Source organism: Haematobia irritans, chromosome 1 (genome assembly GCF_050003625.1).
Source record: "Haematobia irritans isolate KBUSLIRL chromosome 1, ASM5000362v1, whole genome shotgun sequence".
Taxonomy (NCBI): Eukaryota; Metazoa; Arthropoda; class Insecta; order Diptera; family Muscidae; genus Haematobia; species Haematobia irritans.
In genome coordinates, this window is record NC_134397.1 from 235946821 (window position 1) to 235964513 (window position 17693).

General features: G+C 33.9%; 1 protein-coding gene across 1 annotated transcript in view; it reads right to left on the reverse strand.

Annotated features, from left to right (window-relative positions):
• PolA2 (DNA polymerase alpha subunit B) overlaps positions 1-17693 on the reverse strand; it is a 461246-nt gene that overhangs the window by 441930 nt on the left and 1623 nt on the right. The window lies entirely within an intron of this gene.

Here is a 17693-nt window from a genome sequence, read left to right on the forward strand (position 1 = left end):
TTTTCTATATAAATATTTTTTTACAAAATTTTATGTAGAAATAAATTAAAAAAAAATTGTTTTATTCTAAAGAAATAAAATGTTTTTGTTTCTGATTTCAGCATTGCCTAAACTACAAGTGTAGCTTAAACAACACAGGAAAAGAATGTTTGTCAAATTTATTTGGGCAAAGCCCTATATTACCACATTCATCATCAGCGTCCTCTACTTGCAGCAAAACTATCAACCAATTTTGACAAAATTTTCTATAGAAATAAAATTTTGAAAAAAAAATTCTATAGAAATAAAATTAAAAAAAAAATCTATAGAAATAAAATTTAAAAAAAATCTATAGAAATAAAATTTTGACAAAATTTTACTTAGAAATAAATTTTTGAGAAAAATTTCTATAGAAATAAAAGTTTGAGGAAATTTTATATAGAAATAAAATTTTGAGAAAATTTTCTATAGACATAAAATTTTAAGATAAATTCAATATCTCTAAAAATTAAAATTTTTATTTATTTTTTTTTTTTTTGAGTAAGTTCTCCCTTTTTGTAGAAGTACATACACTGTTATGTTTTTCATATGTTCCGATATAAACAAAATGTGTTTCGGGTAGAATTTTTAAACACAATATATTTAAGTGCAAACATGTAATGTTCCTAAACTAACACTAAATGTTTGCACACATATGTTAATATGTTAGAATATATTATGTTTGGGGCACGAATGTTTCATAAAAATAATATGTGTGAATGTAAACATATATAAATTTACAAATTTCGAGTAAACATATATATGATGTGATATTTTATTCAGAGAGCGACAGAGAGAGAGAGAGAGAGTATAGAAAAAGAAATAGAGATGGAAACCGGGAGGGTTGACGAAAGATATCAACATAACGCAGCGAGAGAATCAAAACAGAGCAATTTCTGTGAAACCACTTGTATATTGTTTCGGAAAACTGTTTTATGATAAGGCCAAAAATTTGATATGCTTACGTCTAAATATTATTTAATTTGAATATTAGAATGAGTATTCGGAGTAAAGAGAATAGACATTCAGAACCAAGAAAATAGACATTTGAAGAAAAAAACAGCATGTGGTTTCGATTGGAGAGCAGCATTTTATGTATGTGTGGACATGTGTTTTGTTTATCATTGTGGCATTATGGGCACAATTTTTTTCTTGGCTCGTTAAAAGAAATCGGAACGTACGAGGAGTAAGTCAAAATATTCAGGCACAGGAAATTTAAAAAAAAAAAAAAAAAAAAACGGTGGAAAAATTACAAAATTCATAAAAATAACGAAAGGGCACTACGAGTATACTCTTTTCAGAGTTGGGACAGTAAAATGAAAAAGGACGAAACAGTGAAAATTAAAACATTAAAATGTATAAAAATTATTTATAAAAATGTCATTATAAAAATTTAAATATAGATGTGTAAATTAAAAAAAAAATTGGTGTTCGGTCGGAGCAGGGATTGAATCCACGACCCTTTGCATGCAAGGCAGACATGCTAACCACTGATCCACGTGGCCAACAAATGTTTCTGTTAAATAATGTTATGTTTGCATGGACTCATGGGCGCTGCAAACTATGCTATATAAATGTAACTTATACACACAAAAAAATATCAATTAATTTGATTGTCAATACAATTAAAATTATGTTTAAAGTTGAGCTAAGAACGTAGTTTGTAAATACAATTACGATTTTAGTAACTTTAGCAACCATGCAACCACTTTATGGTCCTCGGTTCGATTCTCCGTCCAGGCGAAAGGTAAAATTTATAAAATTGAATAATTTCTTCAATATTATTTGTATTACAGAAAAAGGTGCCAAAAACTAAAAAATTTCATGGAAGTGAAAATTATGTGAAGGAATGAGCACAATCTTCTTTGGGGAAAATTCTTCCAAGCATATAATATTTTTGGACTCAAAATGCTTCCAAACATATAATATGTTCACATAAAACAAACATATTAATGTTTCGGCAGTATCCAATAATATATGTGCTTCCTGCATAATATGTTTGGAACATATGTTAGAGAAGCGATTTTTTTGAGGGTGTAGTAACTCTCCCTTGTTGGTACAAGCTAAAATCGTTAAAACATTTAAAATTCGACAAATTTACAATTCAAGGGATATTTCTACACTAAAAAAAATTGCCGCTAATAGGAGCGATTATTCATACATTCGAAGAAAAAACATTTTTTTTATACTAACCAAAACAATTTGATCAAAAACTTGAAAATACGATTTTTCTTTAATTTGGTACTTTGTGTTAACATTTTCTTCAAATTTTGGTAGATTATTTTTGGCACGAACGGCAACCGTGGTTGACACAGTTACAGGAGCATGGTTAGATACATGTGCCGTTTAGCTTTGTCTTTTTAAGAAAAAATATAAAAGAAATAAATTTATAATAAATTTTTAAGTGAAAAGTATGTAAAGCAACAACAAAAAGTTGTTCTCTGTGTTCTTTATTTGTATATTTTGTTAAAGGCTCTTTTTCAGGTGTTGCATCCACATCAAACATTGATATTAAAATGCCCAACCCAAGTTTCCCAAAAAGGCAGACCAAACTACAAATATAAAATTCTGACTAAAGTTAAAATATGTCATTTATTAAATATTATATAATCTCTCCATAAAGTATTTTGACTATACTCGTCATTCAATTGCAAAAAAAAAAGCGAATATCTCAATCTTTTCCATGAAACGCATTCACACTCAACGTACAACGTCAGCTGGCTTGAACTTTGGCGACCCCTAAACGGAGCAATACGCTAAAGCAGCCAGCTAAGCCGACAAACAGAATCGTATAAATTTATTATTTACGCATGATTTGTTTGCTACGCATTTAAGATTTTACAGAAAAAGATCAAAAGGTATCACCAACGGAGCGAGCGCACTGGAAACTAGAAAAATTATTACAATGCTGCGACGCCGCACCAAATAAAAGGAAGAAACAAATTGTTGCGGCCATTGAAGATTGGGATTGATGGTAGTTACGTACCATAGGAGGGAAGTAGGAAGGACGATTGGGCCAAATAACCTATGTTCGAGGAACGACGCAGCTCATTTGTTCCTGTGATGATGGTGACGATTCATGCCTTGGGTACTTCATTTCTTTCCTCTGGCCCCTCTTCTAACGATAGACAGTCTAACAAAAGGTTGCAACAAAATGCGACATCCACATCCCCAACTGCAGATGTTGATGATGATGACGACAAGAGGACGAACGTAGTAAAACAAACAGCAATGACATTTCGTTCACGTTCCTGTCATTGTCGTCATCGTCGTCGTCATCATCATTGGCAGCAGCAGCACCAGCAGTCTAGTGATGGTCATCAACCATACCACACCACCAGATATAGCCAAATCATCAGTACCACACCTCCTGCTTCCTGCCCGATACATCAAATCCATTATTTTACTTGTTATTGCATCATAAGGTAACCCCCGGCTAATATTGTGAGTTTTATTTTTGTGCATTTTACTTCGGAAGAGTGAGGAAAAGAATCTTGTTGTTTGTTAGGCCTGTTTGTTTTCTGTTGGACGCTTGTTGATCATTACATGAAAAAACGTCAAGAATGACAAAGAATACTCATGTCCACGTAAGTAATGTTTGGTTTCTAAATTGTCTAGGAATAAAAATTGAAGAAAGAATTGGGGAGGCAAACACAGGGACACTCATGTACACCTTAGGATCGGATAGAGGACTAGACGTTCATATATACGGTTCTTCCAAAAAGCCCAAGTTAATCGTCAAAAGGTGCGTCGTCATCATCATCACCATCACTAATCAACAACTACTGTTGAGATTTTTCAACCAGTGTTTCCCAAGTAGATTAGATCAAATATAGTAACAGTCCACTTAGGCTACAAGGTCCATTGTGACACCACAGGCGGCGGTCTTCCCTCTTATCAATGAGTGCTACCCCGAGTCTATGATTAGCGCAATGACAAGGGACACTCGTTTTATAGACGAGTCTGAACTTCGTTTCATATCACCAGCATTTCACTCAAAAAAAGTTTACTTGGATCCAAAGATTATAATCTTCCTTAAGGATTTTAGTATTGATTCCGAGCCGAAGATGCAGCTTTTTTGTAAGTAAAGACATTTTTTAGGGACCTATGTAGCTTTAAATCTATGATCAATAAAATTCAAATTGGGATACAGATCTTATTTATGGAAATTTCATTCTCTTTTTGCGATATATTAATAAAGCCATTTAAGTACAAACAAATGCTAGTTTAGAAATCGAAATTTTAACAAAGTAAGAAATGTTTTGTTTAATTTCAAACAAAGATACAAAATCCTCAAAATAAGTTGTAGCTAATTCGAAGCGTTTTTATCTCAAAAACATTTTTAATTTTAACAAGTATATACGGCCGTAGCTTATGAACTGAAGACTGTCATCCACAATCGATTTACTTGGGTTGCGGTAACTTTTGCCGATGACACGGTATCTTAAAACTTCCTAATACCGTAATATATACCACGTAGTCCATACGTGGTATATATTAAACTTAAAATGGCCGATTAAATACGTATATAATTAAGTTTGACAAAATTTTCTATAGAAATACAATTTTGACAAAATAAAATGTTGACAACATTTTCTATAGAAGTAAAATTTGGACAAAATTTTCTATAGAAATACGATTTTAACAACATTTTCTATAGAAACAACATTTTGACAAAATTTTCTATAGAAATAAAATTTTTACTAAATTTTCAAAAGATTTAAAATTTTGACAACATTCTCTATAGAATTAAAATTTTGACAACATTTTCTACAGAAATAAAATTTTGCCAACATTTTCTATAGAAATAAAATTTGACAAAATTTTATATAGGAATAAAATTTCGACAAATTTTGCTAGATTATGTTTGCTCGAGTGGCAAGCATGATTATGAACCGATATGGACCAATTTTTGTGTGATTGGGGACCGGCTATATATAACTATAGACCGATATGGACCAATTTTGGCATGGTTATTAGCGGCCATATATTAACACAACGTTGCAAATTTCAACCGGATCGGATGAATTTTGCTCGTCCAAGTGGCTCCGGAGTTCAAATCTGGTGATCGGCTTATATAGGGGTTAGGGAGCCACCGTGGTGCAATGGTTAGCATGCCCGCTTTGCATACACAAGGTCGTGGGTTCGATACCTGCTACGATCGAACACCAAAAAGTTTTTCAGCAGTGGATTATCCCACCTCAGTAATGCTGGTGACATTTCTGAGGGTTTCAAAGCTTCTCTAAGTGGTTTCACTGGAATGTGGAACGCCGTTCGGACTCGGCTATAAAAAGGAGGCCCCTTGTCATTGAGCTTAACATGGAATCGGGCAGCACTCAGTGATAAGAGAGAAGTTCACCACTGTGGTATCACAATGGACTGAATAGTCTAAGTGAGCTTGATACATCGGGCTGCCACATAACCTAACCTAACCTATATAGGGGCTATATATAATTATGGACTGATATGGACCAATTTTTGAATGGTTCTTAAGACTATATACTAATATCATGTACCAAATTTCAACCGGATCGGATGAAATTTGCTTCTCCTAGAGGATCCGCAAAGCAAATCGGGGGATCGGTTTATATGGGGGCTATATATAATTATGGACCGCTATGGACCAATTTTTGCATGGTTGTTAGAGACCATATACTAACACCACGTACCAAATTTCAACCGGATCGGATGAATTTTGCTCCTCTAAGAGGCTCCGGAGTTCAAATCTGGGGATCGGTCTATATATAATTATGGACCGATATGGACCAATTTTTGCATGGTTGTTAGAGACCATATATTAACACAATGTACCAAATTTCAGCCGGATCGGAAGAAAATTGATCTTGAAACTAACTGAGATATTGAATCTTTGACGATAAAAAAAGACTCCATAAGGGGCATTTTCTGCATCTTTGGTTTAATCTATTTTTTTTTTTTTATTAAGAAAACATTTTTTTACTTTGAAGTATCTGTTGCACCCGGAAAACCCACCATGAAAGAAAATGTAGGTTTATATTAGAAAATGTTAACTAAAATATTTTAGTAATTGCAACATGATACAAATAATTTAATAACTTTTTTCCAATTGAAGAAAATTTATTAATAATAATAACTTTTTTCTGTTGTTTAATAATATTTCATATTTTGGAAGAAAAATTGGAATTGAAAATTGTTAAAATATCTTTAGCGCTATATGAAGTGCAAGTCAGATAAAATTTAAGAAAAAAATACTTATATGAGAAACTTATGAACTCAATTTAAGCAAACAAACAAAATTAGGAAAATAACTATTTTTGCAATGGCATGGGCGGACGACTTAAAGAGGCTGTCGAATGTGACCTCGAGAATCTTGGGTTAATTTGTGGTCAGAATTATTTCGCCGTCTACTCTGACCTTCAACTGCCTGCGTACTTCCGCCGTCCATGTAATGAATAGTGTGCTTGAGGATTTAGTTGGATATCCTCAAATTTCTTGCAGTGAAATAGCTGGTAAGATCGGCAAGGTAGACGTTCAATCGATCGCATATGTCATCAACAATGGGACCGGATGCCATGATTGTACAATCGTCCGCATATGATACAATCTGGACGCCATTAGGAGGGCTTGGAATCGTGGACAGGTAGAGATTAAAAAGGTGTCGGAGATATCACCCCCACCCTGGGGAACTCCGTGTTCAACTTTACGGGGTTTTGCCTTCTTGTTCCTAAATTCCCCATACGACTGGCGTCTGCACAGATAAATGAGAACCCAACGCTTGGTTCCTGCCGGTAGGGCTGTATTCTCGATGACCTCGAATAATGTGGCATGATTGACCGTATCGAATGCCTTCGATAGGTTAAGCGCCACTAGGACCGTCCTGTGACAGGGCTTGGCCTGATTAAGTCCCATTTTAATATGTGTCGAAATGGCATGCAAGGCTGTCGTCGTGCTATGTACCTTACGGAATCCTTGTTGATGGTGGGCAGCTAGAAAATTCTCCACAAGGCTGGGGAGGAGTAGTGCCTCAAGTGTCTTGGCTACTGGCGAGAGAAGGGATATCGGTCTGTACAATTCACCTTCATTCGAATCTTTGCCTGGCTTCAGTAGTGGAATCACCCTACCCATCTTCCAGACATCGGGTATAATGAGTGATTCTAAGTACAAATTGAGGAGTCTGGTCAGGTACTCAACTCCCAGTATTCCCAGATGTTTCAGCATTAGCATTGAAATTCCGTCGGGGCCCAGCGCCTTGGGTGGTTTGGCGCTGTTGATGACATTGGTAACTACGGCTGTGGTAAATTGTGGTGTGTCATCGGCTAGGAGACCGATCGGAATAGTTCTCCTTTTCGCTCTATCACCCTTGGGATGCTCGACAAACTGTCGGTTGAAAAATCTGGCGCATCTCTTCGGATCAGTCACTGTCACGTCGCCAAAGGTGACTGCGATCCCATAATCCCTTGTTGTGGGTTTCGAGAGGGCTCTCACTGTTAACCACAATTTACCAGTTCCTGTGCCTACGTCACACCTGAAGCAGCTTTAACCAAGTGTTCCGCTTATGCTCGTCGACTATCTTACAAATCTCTAGATTCAGTTCCCTGATTCGAGGATCAGCAGGGTTAGCACGACGGCGCTCATCACGCTCGTCTGCGAGTCCCGCCGCTTCGGCTGGGGGTTTGGGTCTCACTTGGGCACTTGCTGCAATTGCGAACTGCTGCAATCACCTATAATTCTCGTGGGGGCCCCCTCGTTCACCGTGCAAAATGTTGAGTCGTATATCTCCTCTGCCAAAGCTGTATCTCTCTGGTCTTTTCCTAGGAGAGAATGCCAAAGTTCATGGTGGGCATTAAAGTCTCCTAGAACCAATCGGTTACGCCCGCACAACAGCCACTCAATGTTTGGGCTATAACCTGGAGCACAGCTACCAACCGGCGGTATATACAAATTGTATACCTCTATCTCGGCAGCGCCAGACTTGACTGCTACCCCCATACATTACATGTAGGGGTCACTACACACAAAAAATTTCACGAACATTTTTCCAATTAAAATTTTAATTGAGTTTTAAAAAATATTCAATTAAAAATTTAATTGATTCAACAATTTTTTTAATTGAAACAAAAATCAATAACAAAAATAATAGTATTAATTAATTTTTTAATTGGATCAATTAACTTTTTAATTGACCTTCAATTAATTTTTTAATTGATACTATCATTTCTGTGATTGAAGACATTTCAATTAAAAATTAATTGGATCAATTAATTTCGTGATTGAATCAGAATTTTTTTTTTGTGTAGTGTCTGGCACAAGCGGGATAGGCCTATACTGCATGGAACGGTGTAATATGAAAGCCAGGCCACCACCACCACTTCTAGTGCGATCCTTACGCAGTACATTGTATCCAAACTGCAGGTCTCATTTAGCTTCGTCTCTTGGATCGCCGCGACCCTGATCCTCTTCCGATTCATAAAATCTACTGTCTCGCTAATCTTACCACGGAGCCCGTTGCAATTAAATTGCAAAAATGATGCACTTTCCGGAACTGGTACAACAATATTGGGTGTCAGATGCTGCGGCGGAGAATATTGTTGTGCGGGAGATGTCAGGGGGGGTCGCATAGTCTGAAGACCCACTGCTGCTATCACTGGCACAGCATCCTGCCACGTAGTCAGTATGACTATACTCCCGTAGCGATGTTAAGCCGGAACAGTTCCGGAAATGCACCCATTCCAAGCACCGGTTACACCTCACCGAAACCGAACGATGGTGAATTTGGTTTCGGCAGACCGAAACCATGGTCCGGGGTTTTCCTCTATCCCGGCTCGGACCAAACGCAAACAGAGAAGGCTCCCCGGGATGCACCTCCTCCAACACAAAAAGACGAACGAAATAACACCTACGCTGATGTGGCAGCCGCTGGCCGATGAGTTGGACCCATCGGGTCAATCCGATGCAGAGAACCCGCCGACGTGGGAAAGCGTAAAACTAATTGTAAGTAGAGTTTATTATACACGTCATAGAACAATGTAAAAATGTGCAATTTTGTCGCTAGGGTTTTTAATAAAACACTCCTGATGAAGTTGGAAACAACCAACGAAACGTTGAGTAAAATATGAAATAAATTAGTTTTATTTAATTCATACAAAAACTAACTGACCAAAAAGCCCAGTTTGAGCAACTATAATAGAATGAAATTAATTGATTAATTGCGATGTTACACAGAAACTAAAATTTCTTATTCAACCCCGAAAATATTCTTGATTAAAAAATTAATTCATTGGTTCAATTTTGTTTTTGCCTCACAAGTCAATTCAATTTTTAAATGAGGTGATCAATTATTTAGTTATTAATAATTATTTTACCTGTATATGAAGTAATATCTTTGGATTTGGATTTCTAATATGCATATCGAACCTTATTATTTCCGAACAGAATTTTCAATTACATATGTTTTATTTGGAAATATTTTTTTTAATTTAATTAAAACTTTAATTGAGATAATTAATTATTAACATTTTAATTAAAAATTATCAATCGTTGTCTTAAGTGACACAAAATACCCTGTTTGAGAGTCCCTGACTAACCCATCAAAAAATTTTGGAAGTTCTTCCAAAGGCACAACTTTAAAAGCACTCCCAATGATGTTTATTTTAACTACCCAGGAAGTTCTTTTGATTCAATTTTTTATAACTTGTTTTTTTCATACTTTTAATGGGTAATTTTAACTTTTTTTGCGTCAAATAGGTTAAAAACAGAGTAAGAATTCATAAAATGGTACAAATCATTTAAATTTTGTCGAAAAAAATGCTAAATCCAATTCGAAAAAATTTTGCATTTTTGAAAATGTTTGAGGTCAAACGTTCCCGACAAGCGTTACAATCCATTAAAAATTATAAAAATTATTTATTTGGCAAAATATTACGGAATTTTTTATTTCCTAAAGAAGTAATGCAAATTCATTGCAACGGCTGCTGAAATAGAGGACTTCCGTCCTATGACAAGCCCATGTTAAATTCATTGCTTCTACGTCAATTTTGCACCACTTCCGTATCCAAAAGAACATTTTCATTACTTTTTTTGCTGGGAATGTGCTAAGGAATGTCATTAATGCTATCGGAAAACATTGTTCGTTGGATTGTCATGTTGTAGAATTTTCATTAATCACATTGATAAAGATTTACATTCATGCAAAATATATATAAATTTGAAATTTGACTTAATACAAACTTTTTGCATACATTTCAAAATTACTTATATCTAAATGTTCCAGACAAAAACGTCTTGTTGAAGATTCAAATCCATAGTAGTGCCGTTTTGAGTTGCGGAACTTTGTGTTGAATTTCTTAGAAAACGATGGCCAGTGTACACAGAAAAAATTTTCACGAAAACTTTTCCAATTAAAATCTTAATTGAGTTTTAAAAAATATTCAATTAAAATTTTAATTGATTCAACAAATTTTTTAATTGAAACAAAAATCAATCACACAAATTAATCGTATCAATTAATTTTTTATTTGGATCAATTAATTTTTTAATTGACTGTCAATTAATTTTTTAATTGATACTATCATTTCTGTGATTGAAGACATTTCAATTAAAAAATTAATTGGATCAATTAATTTCATGATTGAATCAGAAAATTTTTTTTTGTGTGTACAGATAGTAATGAGAATTTAAAAATATGTTTTTCTCTTTTTCCTCTTTTGAAAATATTAAATTTTGAAAAACTTGATATCGTTTTTTTTTTCAAAAAATCAGCTTTAAACCAAACTGACTCTGGAGTGATGTGCACCACTGTGCTATCACAATGGACTGAATAGTCTAATGGCGTTTTATTTTCTTGTAAAAAATTTTCACTTTTTCGCATTTTGCCAGGAATATGACCTTTTCAGGTGCTTTTGTAAAAAACAGGCCGCAGTTTTAAAAGATTTCGGATTCTGTTGTGAAGATTGTGCCACGACGCATGGAGGCCAATTGACGCTATTTTCAGCACTGTCGATCTTATTAACTTATTATGGAGAAAGTAAACCTACCGAGTAAGTTAGATAACTCTACTAGAGAGGTAAAGAGAAAAACTGTCTTCCTATCTGGGATGGTTGTATGCAGGGCTGCCAATGTTGCCGATTTATCGGCATTTTGACGATTTTTTACTCAAAAAATAGCAAATGCCGATTTTCCGATTTTTGCCCCAAAAATGACGATATTAGCTCGTTTAAAAAATTTGGACTAGAAGCGGTTCGTTTACACAATTAGAGCCAACAAAAGATAGAATTCATTTGACAATAGTCAGATCGAGAAATTGCAAGTTTTTGCTAGAGATTTCATACATGTAGGAGCTATACCTCATTTTACATCTAGAGTGTTAGTATCACGGTTGCCACTCGTGCCAAAAATAATCCAACAATATTTGAAGAAAATTTTATCAAAAATCTACCAAATTATAAAAATATCTTGAAGTTGTTGATCAAATGGTTAGTATATACCAAAATTTTGTTTTATTCGAAAGAAATGTTTTATATGGAATTTATAGAAAATTTTGTTAAAATTTTATTTCTACAGAAAAAGTTGTCAAAAGTTCATTTCTATTAGAAAATTTTGCCAAAAATTTATTTCTATAGAAAATTTTGTCAAAATTTTATTTCTATAGAGAATTTTGTCAAAATTTTATTTCTATAGAAAACTTTCTCAAGCCTTTATATCTGTAGAAATTGTTTGCACATTTTTATTTCTATCAATTATTTTCAATAGTAAATTTTTGCAAAAATGTATTTCTATTAACATTTTTGCAAAATTGTATTTCTAAGAAAATTTTCATTTCATTTTTAATAAAATTTTTGCAAATTGTCAAATTTTGGAAAATCGGGCAACACACATGTAAATACTAAAGATCTTTATTTTTACTTTTAAATAAAAAACTTACTGAAGTAAAACTATATATTAAAAAAATATTTTTTATATTATTTTTGGATGCTATGCTAGCATTGCATAAAAATGTTTTTTTTTTTATTTTATTTTTATACAAGACTGAATTCATTATGATTTTGTTGTTGAAATGCATATTTGTGTTAATTTTCTGTTCTTTGTATGAAATAAATATTTTTGATTTTAACCAAAAATTTAGTTTGGTTTTTAGATTATTAACATTGCAGATTTTTTTACGATTTTTAAAATGGAAGTGACGATTATGACGAGTTTTTCGGAAAAAAGTTACGATTATTCTGAAATTTTTTTGGCAGCCCTGGTTGTATGGTTCAAGAAACTCTATCTATCGATCTGTCGAATTGTGGACTATAAAGTCGGTTGAATACTTATTAACAAAACAAATATTTTACTCTCAATTATGAAATATTTTAATTAATATTTTTAATATAAACTAATTGTATACGCATAAAAAAATTTATTTAAACTTCATGAAGACAAAGAGATTCTGTCAGAAGATTGAAACCGAGGAGGTGGCTTTTTGAGCTAAGGAGAGTTAGAGATTTGCAATGTTTTAGTTAGTATTTAATTTCATTTGAAAACAGTGTAGAAGATTTGTGAATTTATCATCGGCAGCATTGTTGGCGAGTTGCGAATGCACTCTCACATGGTGGTAGTGAATTCATGTTATTGACCGACTGCCTTCGACTTCGTCCTCATCCGCATCATTGTCGTTATCGTTGTGATCCTGCTTTAGTCCGTCAACCATGGTGTAGTCTTATTGCAATTGCAAATTGGCAGTGAAATAATTATCTGATGTAACTTTGACGCTTTGACGATTAACTTGACGAATTACGTATGGTTGTTGTGATTGTTGTTCCTGTTACTATGGCTGTTTGACTGGATCTTGTCATTTGTTCCCTGGATTGTTTTTGTTTCTTTGAACATTTCATTGAATTTTCGAATATGTTTGGCTCGCTTGGTATGGTTATGGACGAATGTGGGAATGATGATGATGATGACAATGACGGCGAAGACAACGATGGCATTGATGTCGATGACGGCGTCAAACATAGAATCTCAACATCCATAGACGTCACTCAATTACTGCCTTTTGCCAACAAACCGAACCTCCACATAAGGCACCTTTAAGTCGTTATTGAGCTTGTTTAGCGGCAACACACTTTTCACACACATACACACTCACACCAGCCATGGAACAAACGAAACAATACCATTGGCAAAGACACACTTTAATGAATCCAGTTAGCAATTAAAATTTTTAAATTTCCAGCCAACATAGTCCGGTCTAAAGGATTTAGATATAAAGAACTTTGAGATTTATGAAGAATTATCACAGAAAACTATTTGAAATGTTTAAGATATTTATGGAAGAGCTTTTGTGTTACCTTTGCGACAGCAAAAAATTATTGCGACATTTTTATTGTTGCAAGTTTTTATTTTAATTGCACTTTTCAGTTTCTATTTATTCAATATTATAAATACAAAACATGCTCAAATATGTATATATAAAAAGTATACTTGAGAGAATTTTAAAATCGTTTCGCCTACCCACTGATAGGATTAGGTTTTAATCGTCGGACTTTATCCATCCCAATGATTTTTTTCAAATTTTCCGGGAATTTTCCCTTCAAAAAAAATCTAAATTAGAAGTGTAAAACTATATATAACGACGATTGTATTTATCATATTTTGTTAATTCATGGATGGAAAACATCTAGAGTATTGATTGCGATACACTTCATATTTCTGAATTCATTGATTCAAAAAAGTAATCGTGGAAACAACCTGTTTTTTGGAGAGGAAAGCGAACATAGTACCTACATATCATACCTAACATAATAACAATAGTTTAGTTAATTTAAATAAATTAAATATTTTATACATTTTAATAAATTATGCCAGAGGTGGAAAGTTGTTGTACACAGAAAAATATATTTAAAATTTGAAAGATTATGAAACCTAAATTTGACAACACGCTATCAACTCAATATTAAGGACATTTTTTATACCCTGCGCCACAAGTTAGTACATATGTTTGCAACACCCAGAAGGAGACGAGATAGACACATGGTGTCTTTGGCAAAAATTCTTAGGGTGGGCTCCTGAGTCGATATCTGTCTGTGAACATATTTTTGTAATCAAAGTCTAGGTCGCAGTTTTAGTCCAATCGACTTCAAATTTGGCACAAGTATGTGTTTCGGGTCAGAATATTGAATTGGAAGAAATCGGTTCAGATTTAGATATAGCTTCCATATATATCTTTCTCCCATAGATATAGCTCCCATATATATTTTTCTTATATGGGCATAGAAGCCAGAGTTTTACCCTGATTTGCTGAAATTTTGGACAAGAAGAACAATTGGTACTGTAGTCTAGTGTGATTGAAATCGGTTCGGATTTAGATATAAATTTGATTGAAATCAATTCAGATTTAGATATAGCTCCCATATATATATTTCACCCGATATGGACTTATATGGTCCCAGAAGCCAGAGTTTTAGCCCAATTTGGTTGAATTTTTGCAGTAAGAGTACAATTAGTAGTAAAGCTAAGTGTGCCAAATTTGATTAAAATCGGTTCAGATTTAGATATAGCTCCCATATATATCTTTCGCCCGATATGGACTTATATATGCCTAGAAGTCAGATTTTTATCCTGATTTGCTTAGTCGAAAACTTGTAAAAATGATTCCAATTTTCCTATACTTCTAATGCATATTTATAGGCCGATAAATCATAAATACACTTTTACCATGTTGCCTCAAAATTGGTTCATATTTAAATGTTTCTCATTTTTTTACTAACATTGTGTTCCACCCCAGGGAATTAACCGACTAAAATTTTAAGTCAATAGATTTTCTAAGAAGCCTTAAATATATTATCGGTTCAAATTTAAATGTATGTATATGGGAACATAAGCCTTTATATATAAGGGTGGTTAAATTGTAAGGGCCGATGTTGAATGTGAACCACTCCTAAACGCCAAGTTTTTTTCCGAATTTTATTTGGCTTTTCTCTATTTCAGACTTACTCAATTTGAACCATGGAGAGATACACAATCCAACAACGTGTTAAATGGTTTCAAGAAATGGCAACAGTGGATGATCAATTTTCGAAGAAAATCATCTTCAGTGATGAGGCAAATTTTCACCTCAGTGGATTCGTCAATAAACAGAATTGCATTAAATTCAAGTAAACTTTTTTCGAGTGTGTAACCCCAACAATAACAAACAAACAAAAGTCATATGAGAGTACTGTGTTCAATTCATACTCAAGAGGTGCGCGCAGAAGACAGCGGGCAATCCTGCATAGAAAGAAAAAATATTACCAAAATATTTCCAATTTATTGAACTCGAAAGACTGACGGCCATTTTCATGTAGCTCCGTTAGACTTTAACTCCCAGTTAACAGAGAATAAAATGGAAATATCTTCTCTCCGGTTGACTTTAACTGAAAAATTTTTAGCAGTTAAGTTCCTAACTGTCATATGGAGTATATAGGCAAGATGACAGATATGTCCAGAGTACGGTTTAAAAGTTCGTTAGCTAACGTAGTACTAACGGATCTTCATGAAAATGGGGGTAAGTCAGTTAAAAAAAGTAAATAAAGTCTTAAGTCGGGCGGGGCCGATTATTTATATTATACCCTTCACCATTATGTAGACAAAATTTGTGTTACCATCTCAACTCCTTCAAATTTGTTGGGAGTTATTATGAAGGTTTATATTCCCATATACAAATATTTATACCGATTTGGAGAAAATTGTTTGTACTTCTACAAAACCTCTAGAATTAAAATTTAAATTGGCTAAAGCCCTGGGATGAAACACAATGTTAGTAAAAAATATGGGAAATATAATGCTAGAGCAATTTTAATGCAATTTTACAAAAGAGCATTTATGATTTACCGGGCGATACATATGTATTCGATATAGGACAATTTGAGTAATATTTAAAATTTTTCCTACTTAGCAGTGGCGATTTTACAAGGATATTAGTTAGATCTCGCCAAGATATGTGGTCAATTGTGGGTTGTAATATATTATTTGGTCGGGCGATATTTCCACAAGTCGGAGCTTTATTTAAAACTCGACCATTCTGTGGAATGTCTAGCATTACAGCGTAAAGGATATGACTACGATATGGGAAAATTATCACATAATTTTGTGTAAATTGTGGGTATTTTGGCCATATTTGCATAAACCGGAAGAACAAAGATATTGAGGCTTTATCTATATCTGAACCAAATTAGGTCAAACCAGACACACTTAAATAGTATACTAAATATATTCTCTGTGGAAACTATCGAGTCAATTGGAGGAAAATTCCATATTTCCCCAACTTTGGCGTACATATATATGAAAGCTATATCTAAATCTGAACCGATTTTGACCAACTTTGACATTCATAGTTAGAATAATATATCTGCTATCTCTACAAAATTTCACGTAAATGGGAGAATAACTTTGGCCTGAGTACAATTCGGGCGAAATATATATATATGGGAGCTATATCTAAATCTGAACTGATTTCAATCACAATTTGGCACACAGAATGACACTACTAAATGTACTCCCTGTGCAAAATTTGAAGCAAACGAGGGCAAAACTCCTGCTTTTGAGGCCATATTAGTGCAAATCGGACGAAAGATATATATGGGAGCTATATTTAAATCTGAACCTACTTAAACCAAATTTGGCACACTTAACGATACTATTAAACGCACTCCTTGTGAAAAATGTTAAGCAAATCAGGACAAAACTTTGGCTTTTGAGGCCATATAAGTGCAAATCGGACGAAAGATATATATGTGGGAGCTATATTTAAATCTGAACGGATTTCAACTAAATTTAGCCCAATTAACGATACTACTAAACGTACTCCTTGTGAAAATTTTGAAGGAAATCAGGGCAAAAATACGGCTTTTTAGGCTATATTAATGCAAATCGGACGAAAGATATATATGGGAACTATATATAAATCTGAACCGATTTCAATCAAATTTGGTACACTTAATGATACTACTAAACGTTCTGCTTGTGCCAAACTTGAAGCAAATCAGGGCAAAACTCTGCCTTTTGAGGCCATATTAGTGCAAATCGGATGAAAGATATATATGGGAGCTATATCTAAATCTGAACGGATTTGGCTGATATTTTGCATATTTTACGAGAGCCCCAAAAACATTTGGCGGTCCATTTCAATTAAAAACTTAAAATTTATGTATATATTTTATAGGCGAAGAAACAAATAAAAAGATAGCATGCATTTCAATGGGTACAAACTCAAAATTCGGGAAAAAATGGAAAACCAAATTTTGAAACACATTTTTACATTTTAAAATACATAAACTCTTGGGATTGTTTTTTTCTTTAATAAATAACTAAAAACTTTTAATTTTGTATGAGGAGCTATTAAGAATAAAAGAAATATTTGGTACCAGCCACGCGCACCGGGCCCAGCTAGTGCAAAATGCCCGAAAGGTTCCACCAAACATGATGGTGGCAATATTATGGCCACGGCAAGATTTTGGCTGTCGGAGGACCACACAGACTTTTTCCGATGTAATATTGCCATACAAATCCTAGCAAATGCCACTTGCTTGGAGTTTCAGCACGATAGTAACCCAAAGTACACGCACAGAAAGAAAAATTGGAAAATTGGTTATAAATGTTTTAAAAAGGCTAATGCCTCTATATGAGGATATTATTGACCATTTAATCCTGTCATTGACTATGTACATATGCGCGGAACT